The sequence below is a fragment of the Leuciscus leuciscus genome (assembly GCF_965113295.1).
Source record: "Leuciscus leuciscus genome assembly, chromosome: 11".
NCBI classification, from domain to species: domain Eukaryota; kingdom Metazoa; phylum Chordata; class Actinopteri; order Cypriniformes; family Leuciscidae; genus Leuciscus; species Leuciscus leuciscus.
In genome coordinates, this window is record NC_138735.1 from 23,398,234 (window position 1) to 23,417,916 (window position 19,683).

The following is a 19,683-nucleotide window of genomic DNA, read 5'->3' on the forward strand; positions in this document are numbered from 1 at the left end:
CATTACATTGTGCGTCAAGATCAAGGATTACTCTTTTGGCGTAAAACGATGCGTACGGCCGTCTGCCAGAAGCTAGTTATTTAAGGTGATAAAGTTTTAAATATGGATATTTTTCTTACACGAACGCATCGCTTCACTTCAGAAGACCTTTATTAACCCCCGTAGATTCGTGTCGAGCACTCTTATCATGAATGCGCTTTAATGGACTTCCAAAGTCAAACAGCCATTCACTCCCATTATCAAACTTGGAAGAGCCAGGACATTTTTTGTATTCGTCTGAAAGAAGAAAGTCATATACACCTTTGATGGCTTCAGGGTGAGTAAACCATGTGCTAAATTTCATTTTTGGGTGAACTATCCCTTTAAGGATACTTAAGGGCATCACATTATGGAAGTAAAATGACTTTCAGGGCTTAGCCCACTAGTGTCATATCATACAAACTACCTACAAGTAAATGTTTTATTTTATTTTATTTTATTCAACATCATTCAACATAGGCTAGAGATGTTGAATAAAATAAATGATATATTTGGTCATTGGTTAACATTGTTTTCCTGGAACATAGTAAATTAGGTCTATTTTGATTTACTTAATGGTGTTTGTGATCTTCAGCTGATCATAAGACAGTAAAAGACTTGAGATTCCCCAAGCCCCGCTCAGAATGCCCCAAGGACCTATCTTCTCCCACTGTATTGGACGTAGTTGATTACAATGGATGTCTCTGTGTCTAGGGTTATGTGCTCCACAGGGGAACATTCCTGCCCTTATTGGCTGTGTTTGCCCACAGTGGGGCTTTCATCTACAATATGTCTACAGAATTGACTTGTTGTAAGAGAGAAGAGATGTACTTCCCCACCGAATCACTCTGGGTGTTCCTTATTACCCATGTGCAGTGTCTTGTCCTACCCTGTTCGAACAGTATTTGGAAACTTTAAATCCTAATTGAGTCTCCTGGCGGTGTTTTCCCATTTGCACATGAAATACATAAGTCTTGACACTCCTCTTGTGCCTTGCTTTAGATTTGTGAGGCTCTAAACTGGAACTCAGAGCCCTCTGGTCATTTAGCATCCTGTGTTCATTCTGCCAGGGTTTTGTGTTTTACTTATATAAACATTGGTGTTGCTTGTTTCTAGGGATGTGCAATATAAAATACTTTCTAAATCGTCTAGCCTGTGGGTTTCTTGAAAAAACAGAGCCTCACTAATCAACTAGATTATTGTTGGTAGACTAGTAGTGACTAGTTGTTTCTGACTCTGTCATGTACAGTCATGCTTTTCTTTCTGTGACCCTATTTAGTGACCTCGCTGGGACTATTGACCTCTTCATTAGGCTGTAATGGACTTGTCAAGCTTACTAATTACCCCTCTCACTAGCTTTACTGGCGCAGCTCTTTAGATTTAGAGGTCAGCGCAGGTAAAGTTACTGTAGACCAATATTTTTTTCACAATTTCTTTCTTGACATGATAATACCATGTTTTATTACATGTAAATACCATGGCACATGTGAATATGGTTATGGATATTGAAACCATGATACTATATCAGAGCAAAATGGTACCACAGTGTTTTTGTTTTTTTGTAATGGATGCAAGCTACATGAATTGTGAAATTATAGACTTAATGACATACTAAAACACTTATTTAATGAAATGATGGAAATGTCTTTAATCTATGTGTTGGAACTGAGAAAAGGTCACTTGATTCCATATTGCAATTTTTTTATATGTATTTAAAGGAGACCTATTATGCCCTTTTTTACGAGATGTAATATAAGTCTCTGGTGTCCCCAGAATGTGGCTGAAGTTTCAGCTCAAAATACCCCATAGATCATTTATTATAGCATGTCCAATTTTGCCCCTATTTGGATGTCAGCAAAAACACCCCATTTTCGTGTGTGTACCTTTAAATGCAAATGAGCTTCTGCTCCCCGCCCCCTTTCCAGAAGAGGGCGGAGTCTTTAGAGCTTGTGTTTCGGATACTTGAAAAACTGGAGAATCTCACGCAGCCAAAATGACAGAAATTGTCAGTAGCGGTGTTCAGCCTTATGTTCGAACCAGAGTTGGAAGAAGTAGCCTAACTTTTCAAATGCAACAGGACGTTTCTGAATGGTTAGTTGATGAATTTATGTAGTTGTTGTGGAGTTAACTTTATTGAACTTATCGATTAGCATGTTCCGTCATGATCCTCTATAAATTGTTGTACAGGTGCTCATGTGGGAACTATTGTAGGATCCAGAGAAGAAGGAGTAGTAGGTAGAGGTTGACTGATTCATCGGTCCTATCAATTCACCTTTGATTGGTGGAACTATCGTTATCGTCAAAAATCCATACCGATAGTTTTTCCGGGATGCGTCCGTTGCTGGAGCGGCTGAGAAAGGTACTCATTACTCAGTATCAGATTCTGTACTCATAAAACGAGGCATTGAAAAGTTTGTAAGTACATCAGGAGTTTATTTAAATAACACTTGCCTGACGGCTCATGCTACCGCTAACCCGGATGTCGACGTCACTTCAGTGGTTTGGGAAAAGCACGTAAAAGTCCTGGCAGAAAGTGATTCATAAGGATGTAGTGTAACGATGAATTATACGAAGACTTTGATGTCACAGTTGGGGGAAATCTGGAACAGTGTATTTTCAGACATATAATATATAACAAAATATATTGTGCACTTGAAATGTATTTTATTAAAATATATTAAAAACATGTTTTTTTCGTTTTCGTTTTTTGGCCATATTAAAAGTTTCTGGTGAAAGGTGAAAGCCTAAGAGTTTAAATGTCATAATATTTGTGTTTGTGGTGTGGTTTTTGCTTGTAAATCATTCATAATTTGATCATTTAGTTTGATTATTCTGTTAATGGAAATATCAGAAACAAAACCCCCTTGCATCCACTATGTATCAATACCCTCAAATCCTCAATTCATTTGCACATAGATGCAACATTTCTGAATGTAATTTGGAGGAAATAGCGTGATTAGTCAAATTAATTGTGTTAATCGTATTTATGTACACACACACACACAGACACGCAGACACGCGTCACTCTCGTTTCCCTCCTCTCTCTCTCTCTCTTTTTCTCTCTCTCACAATTATTGCTATTAGATTTCAAATCTGAAACTGAAAATGAAAAATGGCTGCTGCTGCCTTTTTCCAAGAGCACGGTTGCTAGGCAACTCTCTCTCTCCCCGTGAGTTGGACTTTCTTGCGGGTGGAAGATGGTTTCTCCCTGCGGAGCATGTCAGAGGGAATTCAGATGGGGATGGTGCTTGTGTGTGCCGTCAGCTTGGCCCAGTTTATCGCCACAGAGAGATGTGTAAAGCAAGCTGCCAGCTTTACGTCAATGTGTAAAGTTATGTCTGAATGACATGACGAAGTCAATTTTCAAGGCATGAGATTGGTTAGGATGTCAACGAATGCATATTTTTAATTCCAAAGACATTAGTTTTGCTAAAGACACTACGGTTTGCCTGTAGTTTAATAAATATTTGATGTCTTAGAGCGGTTTATTATAATTTTTTCTGACAGATTCAACTATGGGACTGACATGACAAACTATGTCAGGAGGAGTGGCTGTGTTTAAAACCGAGTGAGCTGCCTATCTAGACAGCATAGTTGAACAGTTGTTGTCTAGGTATGCTGCACGCTATAGGTATTGAGGCATTGTCCGTCTATGTTGTACATCTGAAAACAGATGTTCTCTGTGTTATGCAATACACTAGCGGTGCAATTTCAGCTGTGATAATTGTTTTCTCTATTACATTTTTGTTTACTTAAAGGGTGGAATCCTATTCCATAAATCTGCCTCGGTTAGTCCGTACGGTCGTTACATTGAACGGAGATGAACAATCAGAGATATATATCCAGCAGCCCTGAGAAAATAACAAGCCTTTGTGTTGCATGAATGAATGCAATATAGACCATAGGCAAGGCAAACAAAGGTTTGTCTCCCTCCCCACCCGCTTTGACCTGAATTCAGTCACATAATTCACACGAACGGATATAAAAAGGAGGCAAATGAAATAAATGGGTGTTTCTAATCATCTCCTCATAGTGTTGTTGTTATTGACATTTATAATGGGCAATTGTCATTTAAAAAGAGGATAATTGTTTAATGAAAAATGGCTTGTTCTGGTGCCAGAAAACATGAGGCGCAGCTAATGCTAGTAGGTTTATATTAGAGTGAAATGCTGAGGTAAATAAAACTGCAAGCTAATGCAAAGTAATGTGCAGTTCCACCTAATGGGCATTCATTTTGTGAAATGTCTTTGTTGTTCTTATTTGCCAGATGGGTCTTGTGTTAGTCTTTTTTGAAAGGTTGTGATTAGTAAAATATATTTTGTTTGTTTTGTTGTTTTAGCGTTAACAACAATTTAATAATTTAGTCTGCTAATTATGTATGTGCAATTGCCATTTTAAAAAGCCCAATTGTTTGAAATAAAGTTAAATAAAATTGAAATAAAAGCTGAAATAAAATAAAATTGAAATATTATAGATAACTAAAATGAGACCCCCCCCCCCCCCATATTTTGGAAAAATATTTTTAAATTTTTTAAGAAATGTTGTAACTTTAGTACTAAAATTGCTTAAAGTAAAACTGGAATAAATGAAAATTCTAGGTAAATGGACCAATATAAAAATAAAAGCTAATACAAATATTAATAAATACTATAATAGTATATAAATAACACTGATGCTACATGTTAGAATTCATATTAGAGTTAAACGTTGATGTAGGTTAAACACCATTGCTAAATGTATACAGTTTCAGCTAGATGTGGTAGAATTAATTAATTTGGTTAAGTGGTTTTTGTCTGTAAAATATTGACAATTTGACCTAATTATTATATATGTGCAGTAGACATTGGTTAGGATAGGTTTTAAAAAGTATATATTTTCAGTGTTTCATCAGTTAAACTACCGCCACAACATTTGGAAGTGTTGTACGTCTATCCCTCACCGCCTTGTTTTCGTGTCAAATTAAATTTTCTTTGCCGCTAATGCTAATAGCTTCACATTAGAATGAAAGGCTGAGCTAAATTAAACGGCAAGCTAAATGCAAAGTGATGTACAGTTTCACATTTGTTTAATTATGTTACTTAGTCGTTCTTATTAGTTAATCAGGGCTTTTTTAGCTTATTTATTTTAATTAGTGATAAATGTTGGTTTGTTGTTTATTCCTATAAATTGTTAATAGGTTTAATCAGTTAGGCTTAAATATGTGCTAAATTGTTTAGTGAAAAATAACTAGCTCCTGTGCCCAGCTAATGTTCATAGCTTCATATCAGAATTTATATTGGAGTGAAATTCTGAGGTAAATTATAACTCTGCGCTAGTTCTTTACACATTTATCTAATAGATGTTTTGTTTAATTGTGTGAAAAGCATGTCTTAGTCATTCTTTTGACAGCTCTTGTGCTTATGCTTTTTTCAGTCATGAAAGCTAAAGAGTTTACTCACTGTTAGCATATAGGGATTTGAGTGTTTAGTCAGTCTTTAAAGCTTTTAAACCAAAAATTACAACAAGGCAAAGAAAGAGGGGAGTGTGTTAACATTATTTGCGTTCTTTAACAAGAGCCCACAGCTTTGCCAGGAGAGTGTTTATAGAGATGTTTGGTTCTCCTGGGACAGCTGGCCATTTTCAGTAACTTACACCCATCTCACCCTGAAAGACTCATTTCATCCACTGCTAAAAATACCAACATGTGAGGAAATACCTTATTATGTGACATACCAATCATCTGCATATATAGCAGCATTAACATTCTGTGGCTGCAGTCAGCCAGACCAGGCACAGGGGAAATGTATTGTGAGCTAATTTTACCCCAAAACTATGATCTCATGAATGATGATGCGGTTCACAGGATATGTACAGTTTCCCTTTTTAGAATCAGTTTTCCTATTCCCATGGTAACGGTTTGGTTAAGGGTTCTCCGTCGCTATGAATATTGACCCGTGGCAGAGAACACTGGCATGACACTCTTCCACGCCCAAATCTTTTCTTTTCCTCATCTTCTTCTTTGTCCATATATTAAAAATGCATCAAGCCGTCATGTTTGGATGTGAGTAATACTGTAGTTGATTGCTTAGTCACAGGTGACGGCTGACAGCTTCTCTCTATGTATTAAATATTGTGCAAGTTTCCTAAAAACTAGGTTTGGATCCACTTGAGTGTATATGTACATTCTGTGCGATAATTGGCGCAGTCTGCTTAAGTGTTTTGTTTTTTTTTCTTCAAAAATGGTGACAAAAACATTAAAAAAAATTACTTCTTTCTCGTTAAACTTCATTTAAATAAACGAATAATTGAATATCCCTTTTTTATGAGCCCAAATATGAAAATACAATATTTTTGAAAAAGGCCCATCCCTGATTCTGATTCTGATTCGAGTGATTCTGATTCAGATTATTCTGATTCAAATTCTGATAATTTTGCATCATCACTCTTTTTTTGCACATTTTTTTCACCCTTTGTGTGTTTTTTTTTCTTCTTCATATGTTTGGTAAATTTATATTAGTAAATATTACTGTTTGGTAATATGTATAGATGTATTGCGGCATCCTTGTTCATTTATTAAAAAAAGTATAGAAATAATGCCTTGATTATTTTAAACTAGAATTTTTACATTATAAACTGTAAATAAAATAAATGTAATTGGTTAGGCTGGTTTTTTTATTTTTTATTATTGAATAAAATCACCCTTTTTAGCCTTTTCTGAGCAACTGCACACATAAATCAGAGACCTATATCAAAAGTCATATATTTAGAAATATTTTGATACAATTGTCTTAGCTAGATAGGTGAAGGTGTTTGCATGTGTATTGTGGTTTACCAGCCCGTCTGTCTGTCTCTAGGTTTCGCCATGCAATTCTGACACGCTAGAGCTGTCATGAGGGTGTGTTTGAAGCCTGCGCACGGGGCGTTTTGTCTGAGCGGCCCTCCCGTGCTCGTTTCGAGCGGTCTAGCCTCTGTTGTTTCCGGCTCCGCCTCGTATGGCGACAGGGAATGACTGCTGTACCATAGCCATCCTCTCACAGATCACCCTGCGTGTGTTCATCTCTCATAAACAGTGCGGCCATGCTTGATTTCCTCCATTTCCTCTGTCTACCTCTGATCCTCAGGCGAACCTGGATGTGGCTCGCTCTTCATGAGGGTGTCAGGGAGGAGAGGAAAAAGATTTGTCTAAGACGCTTAGTGCCGTTTCCAGCAAGACGAGGGCAGCGGTGCGTTGGCTCCTTACCAGATTGGTGATTTCAACCCTCCGCTGCAAAAAACCGGCATGGGTTTACGTGCGTAGATGAAAATATTTCGAACAGCTGGTCGGGTCACCACACTCGGCTCACTCTCTCTCGGCTCACTCTCTCTCTGCTCAGGATGTATTTGTTGATTTGCAAAGAAAACAAAATGGCCAAATAAAGGTGAATCTTATGGAGAGTAAAAAATGCATATGTCAAAACAGGAAAATGCTAGAGTAGAACTTTAAAGTCAAAATTAAACAGAATAGACCCTAATTGCTGCTCTTTGCTGCTCTTATTTTGCAAGATTGATCCGCCCATATTAGGGATGACCAAAATCTTATTTCACAATATGATTAATTTTATTCCACAATAACAACATATAACACGTGCGCCACTAATTTCATTAAGGTTTAAACAGAAATTTTGTTACAAACTTGTCGACTAGGATATGCAATCCATTTGAAATAGCCTGATTATTTTATGAATCATGACTCGTCAAAAAATGTAAGCAGTCCTACGCTGCGCGGCTGTATTTACATACCACAATATAAACAATATGCAATAAAGACATGCATCTGGAAGATATTTTTGACAATAGAATGAAATTGAATTCTTCTTTTATGTTCCAAAGAAGAAAGTAAGTCAAACAGATTTGACATAAATGTGAGTAAATGATGGCAGAATATAATATTTAGGTGAAATTCCTTTTAATAAAATGTGAGCTTTATGGACCTGAAAAGTGGACATTTGGGTTGTAGCTCTTATCTAAGGTTTTAAATGCAGTTATAAAAAGCCCTTATGACTCAGGGTGAAGCCTAATACACGGCTTTATGTTGGTCACCACTGACCGACTATATCGGATTAAAGTGATCCGGCTGGTGGGTCTTTCTTGCAGCACATTACACACGGATGGGATTGCAGGAACATATGTACATGCATAATACACGCCTGCACATATGTGCAGACTCGCATTCAGGCTGCTGCATAAATTTGCTATGATGGAGAATCCTAGTCCCATTTCTTAAGGACAAAAGGCATTCTTGCATGAAATCTTGTGTCGTTTAAGCTCAGGAATTGTTATTTACATCTAGTCCAGTTGCAAAGCGGATACGGCACTTTGAAAAAGCTATTATATGGAGCTTCAAAGACAAACTGCCACTGCGAGGATGGTCCTACCGCACTCAGTCTACACCTGTGGTAGTACAGCCATCGATGAGTATTCCCACAGGAGTAAGGTACTCTGTCTGTTGCTATGGCAACCATTGCCCTGATTATTTTGTTCTCAGGCCCACACATTTGTGCCACGCTGGTTCCTAAGCGCACATTCAGATCCCATAATTCAGCTGGCGATGGGCTCAAAGAGGTTCTAAAAAGATCTACTGGGTATTGTGGCTGTGTGATCAATTACATCACTTCCTCTGTGACTGGAAGAGAGCTGCGCTTTCAACTTTACAGGGGAGAGATGTGACAGAATAACAGCCTGGCTCATGTTCTGTACACTTTTATGACTTTTTCCTTTGTTTGGTGTTTGCAATAGTCGAGTGTACAGGGATCAAATAATCTGGATATATATATATATGGATGCTTGCGATATATAAGGGAAGCTATTTGCTGTTAGGCCAAAAAAAAAAAAGATATAGATAGATATATAGATATTTATATAAATACAGTATATATATAAACTATAAACTAGATTTTTCTGCCCCAACAGTTTATATAAAAATGCTTATTTATTCAGTCATACTATGTGACACAAAAAAATAGGCAGAGAGATTTTCAGCATAAATAAGCATAAAATAATTTGAATATTTACTTGTGCGAATGTTAGCATATGGGGAGTCTGACTGCTGGAAGGAATTTGTCAAAATACATTTACACCTTGACATTCCCTGCGGTGGAACAGCAGTGCTCTATGACTATGCTAAGTTTTTCAGCAGTATTGTAAGATACTACATGGAAGGTATTTTTTGTATTTTTTGTATAAAACTCCTCGTCAATATATTTTATGATTTAACATGGCTTAAAAAAAAAAAATCTGTGGAACCGTTATTTAAACCTAACAGCTTTTGTATAAAAGCATTTTAATGCAAGAAGCACTAAACAGTATAAGGCATATTTTACTCTCCATTTTTTTATTAAATGAACCCAATAATTATATTTAATTTGTTAATAATATTTCATTTTATTGTTTTTAATGAACTTACCATTTTATTATTTATATACATAATAATTAACATCAATATTTACCACCACATATTTATATTAGATCTGGCCTACATACCGACAAGAAACATAGCAACTTGGTGCCCTAACTGCAAATTTTTTTTTTGTTTGAGTTGCTCGTGTTGCTTCTCAGTATATAGTGAACCTGACCTAAATTTGAGGCATCAGTAGATCTCAAAGCCTGTGGTCCAGACCTCCTGCGCAAATGCAGACACAACTGTTAAAAGATTAATATCACGGTAGATGGCCTACAGGACCATCTTCTGTGCTAAAACACAACACATACACACGAGCATACTTGTATTACAGTTTATCAGCTGCTGATAATGCAGTGTCTGTATTGCTTTATTTCAGTGCTACACCTCTGATCCTGTTTTTGGGGTGCCATCCAGGTGAAGCTGTATTTCACCTTAAAATGTGCGACCACCGCCCATCCCACCCCAGTTCCTTTAAGATCCCCTGGACCGTGCATGTGACAAAGTGACATTTTGGGATCACAGGGTTCGCAGCCTGAGAAATGTGCCATGCTTAAATAATCCAACAGGTCAAAAAATGTCAGCTGCTGAATTATAGATGCCCGACTGTCAGTGGGGAGACGTGTGGTAGCTGTATAAAAGCAGGGCCATATTCCAGGCTACAGGCTCAGACCATAAACCAAGTTATCAGATGTTGCTATGGAAAAAGGAAGAAAAGCCTTCTGGGAGTTTTTATTATGGCCATTTTGAAGTAGTAAACAGCACAGAACTACACTGAGAGGCCTGGACTTCACATCTGAGTGCTTTTGTCCTGATATCATGATACTGTATCTTCATCACTCCCTCTTTCTCTCTCTCTCTTTCTGGCAGCGTGTGGTGCTGAGGAGAGTTGTGTGCTGCTCAGCCGGACTCTGTCTGCCGTATTAATTGGTCCCATTAGTCTTGGCTGTTAGGAACACCTGTGAGTTACAGGTTGAGGTAATAACGACAGGCCCTTAACTTAAAGATTTTAAAGGGAACGTTCACAAAAAAATTTAAATGCCGTTATTAATGTCGTTCCAAATAGTTTTTTCTTCTTCTGTGGAACATAAAAGAGATTTTGAAGATTATTTTAACTGTTTTTGTCCATACAATAAGTCAGTAGGATCTACAACATTGGATCCCATTGACTTGAAATAAGAAATGTTTCATGAACACAAAATCAGCAAATTAGAATGATACACACACACACACACACACGTATTGTGGCGGGAGGAGCAAACGACAGACACAGTGGGAGTGGTGTCAAGCCTCGGAGAGGTATTTATTAAACTAAATAAACAAAAAATGTCCAAAAATGGGGAAATAAAGTGTAGAAATAAAAGGGGATCTGGTGTCCTCGTTGTGCCAGGGAATCGTGAAGGAAGGGTAGTGAAGAGATGGGATGGGTCCAGGTAGGGGGGGCGGTGTCCGGCGGTCTGTGGCGCGAGGGGGGCGGCGGCTTCGGCATCGCGGCTAGTCGTCTTCTATAGGCCCCGACAACGGAGGGGAATAGCGGCCCGGCATCCTAGCCCATCAGCGGCGTCACGCATGTTCTCCGTTCGGACCGCGGGTCCGGCGACTCACAGCTCCGGCGGCTTGTCAGGTGTGCCTCATCACACGCCGCCAATTCTCCTCTGCAGCGCCCCTCCTCTTCAATCACACCCACTCCAGTCGGGAACCTGGCGAAGGGCGGAGAATTAAGGGACGGGGTGGCGCTGATTACAAGGGAGAGGTAGACATCCGTCACAGTGTGTATATATATATATATATATATATATATATATATATATATATATATATATATATATATACATATACACATATATAGACATAGACATATAGATAGACATATAGACATAGACATATACATATAGACATATAGGTCAATGGCCAATCAGCTTTAAAATAGAAATAGTTATTGGTATTGGCCAAAATGTCTATATTGGACACAGAAAAATAATACGGTTTATCAAACCGTTTCACTGGTTTTTCTGGAAGTCTGATGGGGACTAGCATACAAAACAAATGCTGGTGTCTAGCTTTACTGCTTTTTTGCTTTTTAGCAGGTATAACGCTGATCATGGCGCAGGGTTTGCCTTTGCGTGCTCATATTTTTTGACATACAGCATCCACATCCATCACGTCACGCAGGGTGAGGCGATTAATATTCCGTGTGCTGTGCAGATGCTGATTTCAGACGGTTGATGCAGCTCAGACTCAGTCAGCCTACTTCAGAGGGAGTTAGGTAATGCTCTGATTCACCATGGATACTGAGACCCTCAGAGAGCCGAGTGTTTTCATATTCACTATGTGTTTTCACGTCGAGCGTTTGCTGTGTGTGTGAGCCGCTCAGAGGATCAGCGGGGCCTGCAGGCTTGAGCTAAAGCCTGTCAAGGTCACCCTGTAACAGTATGACAGGCTGAGACTGTCCTCCTCGCTGCAGTCAGTAAGTGAATTGAAGAGCAATCCTCTTGATTTACTGAAGCTGTTTACACCTGTTGATTGACAGCTTTCAGCGGCGTGCTGAGATGCACAGTGTAATTAAGGACTGAAAAGTCTCTGTTAGCTTAATTAGCTAGTTCTGATATGACAAGATGAGGATTGTGAGGGTGTGTGTGTGTGTATTTCTGACCTAGCTATATTTTGAAAAACAACATGACTTTAATTTCGGTATTAGTCTATATTGTTTTAATCTTCACTCTCATTTCTCATCATTTTTTATATTTTTTTTTTACATTTAATTATCGTCTAATGCTCACTTAAAGTTAACATTACAAAACATAATTTTTTTAAACAATAATTGTTTAATACTAAATAATACTGTTAAATATAACCTTTAGCAAATAGCTAAATGATTTTGGACTGTACCTTATGTTGTGATGCCTACATTTTTACTTGAAGGATTTTCATGACTGATTTTAGTTTTGTAGTTTATGTTTGATTTATTTAGACAAAATAGTATATAATTTTAATATTGACCATTTATTGTTTACTTGCCAAAATATGAAAATAGCCAGAATTGTTATATCTTCAATTAAAAATGCCAAATGTTCTATTGTAGGGTTAGGATTTTTAGGATTTTAGGGTTTCTGTTTTTCGCCACGTTGACCAACAAAAGCTGCTACCATGTGAGCTGTGCTTCATCCAATGCTACACTATTGACAATAGTCAGACTCTTTTGGCTTCAAAATTTCATTGAAATTTCAATAAGACCTCACCTTTAGACTGCAGTTTTATTCCATAAAAATTATCGACATTGTGTTTATACTTTATTGTTTATGGAACTCGCGCTGAGTAAAAACTCTGCTGTTTTGAGTGGTGTTGAGTGGATTTGGATTAATTTAAACACATCTGATTGGTTATTGTGTTCACGCACTCAACAGATGTATGTAATTGACTACAAAGCTCAATGCTCAATGCAAAAACACATGGAAAATAGAAACCCTTGACTCTCTTCACAGAGCGCTTACAAAAACACTCACGGGAACGTTTTAAAGTAGCCAGCTATCAGCGGGTCCCGGTACTGCAGAAAGGCAGGTAACGTCAAATAAATCTTTGGCGGGACAAAGAATAATTTCGGCAGCCACCAAAATATTTTCAATGCAGGAAAAGCCTGGTATACTGCATTTACTCCTGCATTTACTGAGATTGTTTGTTGCTAAATTAAATAAAAGTGTGTTTTAGGGTTTCAATTCTTAAAGTCCATCGGGCCAAAGTGCCCGTAGTTGAAGAAATGGCCAGTTGCGTCCACTCATCACTTCTCCCCTCCTCCATGGCCCTCCTGCCGTGAGCGAATGCCTGACCTTTTCCTCATCCCTGGCTCTCATAATGGTCCGGCTTGTCATGTTATTATTTTTCTGCTTTGATTAGCTCTCACCTCGCAGACCCTTCACACTGACAGAAATATCCTCGCCTAATGTTCCCTCTCACCCATTAGAGCTCTGTTGTACTCCTGGAGTCATTTGTTTGGTGACAAAGAGCGTTGGAGGGAATAAAATGAATGTTGACTTTTATCCAAATGGGGGTTTAAACTCAGTAGTTTGGTGAGGAGGGGGGTCTAGCATGCCAGACTCTATTATGACTCAGTCTGCTGAGTGTAAATAGCCATTTTATTGTAATAACTTTAATTCATCAAACAACAAGACACATTCACCTGCTGTCTCTGAGGTTACATAACTAGACCATCTTTTTAAAGCCATGTCATCAGAAAACAAAGCTAACTTCTCTTTTGTTCTGCCTTTTCAGGTCTGCATGTTTCTCTGTAAGGAACTACATGCAGTTTTTTTGTGGATTTATTAGAAGTGTATTGTTTATATATATATATATATATATATATATATATATATATATATATATATATATACATATATACATACATACATACATACATACATACATACATACATACATACAATTATTTTATTTTTTTGATAAAAAATACAGTCAATAAAAGGGAAAATCAGTAGGGTCCAAAACCAATTTGGACCCATTACCTTCATTGTATAGACAAAAATATATATATATAATTCAACAAACATATATAATAATACAATATATTAGTTTGTTTTACACAGAAGAAATCATACAGATTCGGAAGACACAAGTAAATGATTTTTGGGTGAGCTATCCCTTTAAATGTTATCCAAAACACAATTTCTTATTGAGCTTGATGTTTATAGCTTTAATTGTGAAACTTCATTTTGGATAAACGATAAGCTCTCAAGCTGAAAAGTGAAAACCAGTTATTATTATCATTTTCACCTTGTAATGAGGTTTGAAAGAAGGTTTCCTTTCCTAATGCATCATGACAGACCTGCCAATAAACAGTCATGCTCTTCTTCGGTCTTGTCCTGCAATCTTTAGCTCCCGTCTGCATGCACTACATGCTCAGCTGATCTATAAGGCAACAAAATTGACATTAATGGTTTTATTAGACTCCTAATGGTGACTGCAATTGTTGCCCCTGTCAAGCATAGTCCTCCTAACAGACTGCTTAAGTCGAACATTTATTTATTTATTTCTCTCGACTGAAAAGAAGATTGAGCTTTTAAAGTTGTTCCCGTGAGTTTGGCGAACGCAAAGGCTGGAGTGAATTAATCTTCCCGGTAATGCGTTTTCATTTGATTGAATAGAATCCAGCGTACTATGGCATTCAGGGATTCGGGTTTATAAGGCCTGGCTAAAAGCACATGGGTTCTCTCTGCCAACGGACCACTCACTGACCCGGGACGGGGAGATGGGATGTGTGGGATGGAATCCCCAAAGTGTTCGCAGTTTTCTTCTAATTGATTATGTGTCACGGCGATACTTCCAGAATAGGACCGCCTCCTTAAAAGCTTCTGTTTGTCCGCCTGCTGATTTACGTAGGAGCATTTGCAAAGAGAGACACAGAGATGGAATTCTAAACTAAGACCTCAAATAATGGCATGATGTGATTTGTGAATGCACTCAGTGTGATTACCTCTGTGCTGTGATAGATCCATGCAAGCTGTTGACTGCGGGTTCCAGCACAAGAGCACATGAACACATGCCGCTAGACAGTCTGTCTCCACTATATGCTGCTATGAAAACTTTGTGCATTATATAGGCAGCATTTTTCACTTAAAGGTAATCTGTGTAATTCTTAATACTTTTCCCTGTCAAATTCTGCCGTTATTTATTCACCTCTGTCTTTATTACTCTCTTGTCGTTCCAAAACTTTCTTCTGTAGAAGTCTAGTTGGTGGATCGTGTCCAAGCAATTACAATAAATTGTAAATTATAGTGTTGTGATGCCTAAATTCATTTGTAGCATTTAAACTGTGGATTTTACTTTTTATGGTTTTATTTGTAATTCATTTGGATAAAAAAAAAAAGTATCGATAGTTTTATAAAAGAAATTTGGCATTTGGCCATAAGATGAAAATAATTATTGGCTTATATTTATCAATATATTATTGGTTTCAACCTTCAAAAAGGATTTGCACTACATTCCAAATATTCTGAAGCCATTTGATAGCTTTGTGTGAGAAGCAGATGAGACATTTAAGTCATTATTCACTGAAAATCTACTTGCTTGGTCAGTGTCTGATTTTGGGAAGAATTGTTCTTTTGATTGGGTTCTTTTCAATAAATAAATTGATTCGGTTCACAAAGTTAGCCTGAATGATTCATCCACAAATCTTGGTTCTCAAGATCAACTTCCTAACTCAATTGTTCGGGTTCAACTTAATTAAAATAATTATTCACTGATAATTATAGAGCACCGCACATGATACATGGAAGAAACAATAGATATTGTGGTCATGAATTAAGAATTCATTCCAGTGACCTATTAATTCATGGTCATGTTTTATTAATTTGTTTCCTTCGTTTTAGTTAAATCATGGCCACATAGTGCTAATTTGTTCCCTTGGTTTAATTTAGTTAAATTATGGCCAACTTATGGGAACTAATTTGTTCCTAACTGAAATGATGGAATGATTTAATAAGTTGCGGGAACAAATTATAAATTCATAGACACAAAATTTTCTTTATATATATATATATATACACTCACCTAAAGGATTATTAGGAACACCATACTAATACTGTGCTTGACCCCCTTTCGCCTTCAGAACTGCCTTAATTCTACGTGGCATTGATTCAACAAGGTGCTGAAAGCATTCTTTAGAAATGTTGGCCCATATTGATTGGATAGCATCTTGCAGTTGATGGAGATTTGTGGGATGCACATCCAGGGCACGAAGCTCCCGTTCCACCACATCCCAAAGATGCTCTATTGGGTTGAGATCTGGTGACTGTGGGGGCCATTTTAGTACAGTGAACTCATTGTCATGTTCAAGAAACCAATTTGAAATGATTCGAGCTTTGTGACATGGTGATTTATCCTGCTAGAAGTAGCCATCAGAGGATGGGTACATGGTGGTCATAAAGGGATGGACATGGTCAGAAACAATGCTCAGGTAGGCCGTGGCATTTAAACGATGCCCAATTGGCACTAAGGGGCCTAAAGTGTGCCAAGAAAACATCCCCCACACCATTACACCACCACCACCAGCCTGCACAGTGGTAACAAGGCATGATGGATCCATGTTCTCATTCTGTTTACGCCAAATTCCGACTCTACCATCTGAATGTCTCAACAGAAATCGAGACTCATCAGACCAGGCAACATTATTCCAGTCTTCAACTGTCCAATTTTGGTGAGCTCGTGCAAATTGTAGCCTCTTTTTCCTATTTGTTGTGGAGATGAGTGGTACCCGGTAGGGTCTTCTGCTGTTGTAGCCCATCCGCCTCAAGGTTGTGCGTGTTGTGGCTTCACAAATGCTTTGCTGCATACCTCGGTTGTAACGAGTGGTTATTTCAGTCAAAGTTGCTCTTCTATCAGCTTGAATCAGTCGGCCCATTCTCCTCTGACCTCTAGCATCAACAAGGCATTTTCGCCCACAGGACTGCCGCATACTGGATGTTTTTCCCTTTTCACACCATTCTTTGTAAACCCTAGAAATGGTTGTGCGTGAAAATCCCAGTAACTGAGCAGATTGTGAAATACTCAGACCGGCCCGTCTGGCACCAACAACCATGCCACACTCAAAATTGCTTAAATCACCTTTCTTTCCCATTCTGACATTCAGTTTGGAGTTCAGGAGATTGTCTGGCTCCATAAATAATCTTTCCTTTCCAGAGAGCTGTTAACTTGTGAATTGCTTAGGGTTGCCCCCTAATAGTCGACTAAACATCAGTCAACTAGAAGAGGCTTAGTCGACCACATTTTAATTAGTCAGTTAGTCACAGAAAAATCCTCCACAGGAAGTGGCGTACAGTTTTTGTGAACTGAACTGAAGCAACTGATTCATTGAAAATATCTGATTCGTTCACGATTATTCACACAAGTCCCTTTTATAATTGCATCATTTTTTAAACATAAACACCACAGTCCCAATTTATTGTTATTGCATAGAAAAGACTTCTATATTTTTATGTTCACAAGTCACTTGTATATATTTTTTGATGCATTTGCATAATTTTTTGAAACATAAACACCACAGTCTAATTTATTGTAATTGCATAGCAAAGACCGGCCAGCTACATTCAGCTATAACCAAAGGCAGACAGAAAGGACTGTTCGGAAATATGTTTTTATCTTTTGTAATTCCTTTTGATGACACTAGTTACACTGAAGTTACACACTTTATCTTTAAATCAGTTGCAGTTGGTAACAATTTCAGAGATCCTATGGAGGAACCTCATTCGGTTCAACTGATGGGGACTTTGGAAAGTCATTTTGAATGCTGATATTGTCAAATGTGATGATATAGCAGGGGTTTGTAGTTTCTCTGAACTTTCATCTGTTCTGTGGCCACAGCTGCCTGTGTAATTCACCACACAGAACAGGATTTGGATCGATTTACTTCAGAATTATTCCTGTCATCTTATCGATGATGTGGCAGCCATTGACATGGTTGATCTGGAATCTCCTCAGAGTAAAAGTGATTTTGGAAGGGCCCACCGTGGAGAGTCTATCATTTTAACCAGCTAATCTAAATGCAAATGAGCATCAGGCATGATCCCCATCTTCGGGAAAAAAGGTAAAATGTTTACAGAGAGGAAGAGGTTTTTCCTTTGAACCAGTTCTGGAAGCACAGATACACACTCACCTGTGCACAACAACGACGAAAGGGTCATTTAAAAGTCGTAACTGACAAATGCTAAACAAAATCAATGTGGCAGCTGGCATGTGTCATGTATTTAAATGTTAATTTTCATCCCCACTTCACTCATTCACAATCAGTCAGAAGTACATGCGAAACCAAATGAGAGTGACAGTGGTTGACAGTCATTCTTGGTTCTGTTATGCCTCTCTTTACACTTTTGTGTGTTTCCGGGTTCGCAGGGGTCTCTGACTCTCATCGACAGCCTTGTTGAGCCTAGGGGGCAAGCATAAAATTCAGGGAACGGCTAATGGGATCATGTCCTGTCTATTTGATGAGAGAAGGTTCTCGTGCAAGGTCGAGCACATCGAGATGGCAGTGTCTCTTCTTCATTCCCACGCTGTCACAGACAGATGCAAAAAAACAGGTGTCAATATTACAGCTCTGCTGCTTTTCACTGATGAGAGGTGCAAACATCAGCTGATCATTATGGTCTGATGACCCTTATTTGATTTATGGATGCACAATATATCTTTACTAAATCTGTTATCTGCCAATACTAGACTTAAAAATATTATTTGAATATTTTGAAGTGTTATTAAATTATCAGGGAATGTTGCCTAAATACCAAATTTAAAATTACCGATTTTAAATTGTGTTTATTTGTTTAATTAATTAATCAAACTAGCCTAAATATTATTTAAGATATAAATGGTAGATATAAAAAAAATTATATATGTTTTAAAATATTTAAAATGTGGACTTCCATTCAAAAGTTTGGTGTTTAAAAAAAAAAGGTTGCATTTATTTGATCAAAAATACAGTAAAACAGTAATATTGTTCATTATTATTATAATTTAAAATAACTGTTTTCTATTTAATGTATTATAAAATGTAATTTATTCCTGTGATCAAAACTGAATTTTCAGCATCATAACTCCAGTCTTCAGTGTCACATGATCCTTCAGAAGTGGAACTTCTAATATGTGGATATGCTGTTCAAGAAACATTTCGTATGATTATCCATGTTTAAAACGGTTGTGCTGCTTAATATTTCTGTGGAAACCATGATTTTTTTATTAGTTTTTTTTCAGGATTTCATGATGAATAGAAAGTTCAAAAGAACAGCATTTATTAAAAATAGAAATCTTTTGTAACATTATGCATCCTTGCTGAATAAACATATTCATTTCTTTTAAATGGTAGTATGCATTTTAAAATATGCCATTTATAGGTTGTTGACCATGGTGCAAATCATTATTGGCATTGTCCAAAATTTTATATCAGTGCATCCTGACTAATCTGAGTCGATTATAAATAGTCTAATCATGGGTTAGTACAGTCTGAATCTGATTTGATAATCCCATCTTGGTCTTGGGTTGATTATTGCAGCTCAGGTTCAAAGAGATGTTCTTAGCTTATCAATAATAATCTCCGAGTAAGGCTGGAATATGTAAAGAAGAGTGCCTTCAAGTCTGATTCTAAGCTAAGGTCTCCTCTTTGACCCTGAGCTGAGTGTTAAGCTCTGATACTGAGCTGAAAAGTACAGTATGTAGAGTAAGAGCTTTAGGCTGTGTATTTATGTTGTAGTAGAGTG

The 19,683-nt window shown here is 37.6% G+C and overlaps 1 protein-coding gene and 1 long non-coding RNA gene across 8 annotated transcripts in view; one reads left to right on the forward strand and one right to left on the reverse strand.

Annotated features, from left to right (window-relative positions):
* Nucleotides 1–19,683, forward strand: part of dip2ca (disco-interacting protein 2 homolog Ca) — a 101,554-nt gene that overhangs the window by 20,494 nt on the left and 61,377 nt on the right. The window lies entirely within an intron of this gene.
* Nucleotides 457–9,159, reverse strand: LOC309509231. The gene is made up of 2 exons (XR_014209830.1): nucleotides 2,506–9,159; nucleotides 457–2,290 (listed from the first exon to the last, which is right to left on the reverse strand). It is a non-coding gene; the product is annotated as an uncharacterized lncRNA (long non-coding RNA).